Here is a 254-nt window from a genome sequence, read left to right on the forward strand (position 1 = left end):
GAAAATGGAACTCCGGAAGATGTTAAAATCCAGCTTGTCAGGGGTAAACAATTGTTCCTTCAGAGTGTATTAATTGTTTACTGAACTTTTAATATATACCTTTCCACTTCTTCTCGTTTTTGTTTAGGTGGACAAATCGATTGCAGCAATGTATAAGAAATTGCAGAAGAATTTAGCGTCCGAGGAGTTGCTACCATCATTGTGGGATAAATGCAAGGTACCATATTAAACTGAAAAGTTGAAGAGAGTAATAA

General features: G+C 35.4%; 1 long non-coding RNA gene across 1 annotated transcript; it reads left to right on the forward strand.

Moving 5' to 3' along the window:
- Positions 1-217, forward strand: LOC104775639. Its single transcript, XR_766024.1, has 2 exons — positions 1-43; positions 128-217. It is a non-coding gene; the product is annotated as an uncharacterized LOC104775639 (long non-coding RNA).
- Positions 218-254: the final 37 nt, after the last annotated feature.

The sequence above is a fragment of the Camelina sativa genome, unplaced genomic scaffold (assembly GCF_000633955.1).
Source record: "Camelina sativa cultivar DH55 unplaced genomic scaffold, Cs unpScaffold24537, whole genome shotgun sequence".
Classification (NCBI taxonomy): Eukaryota; Viridiplantae; Streptophyta; class Magnoliopsida; order Brassicales; family Brassicaceae; genus Camelina; species Camelina sativa.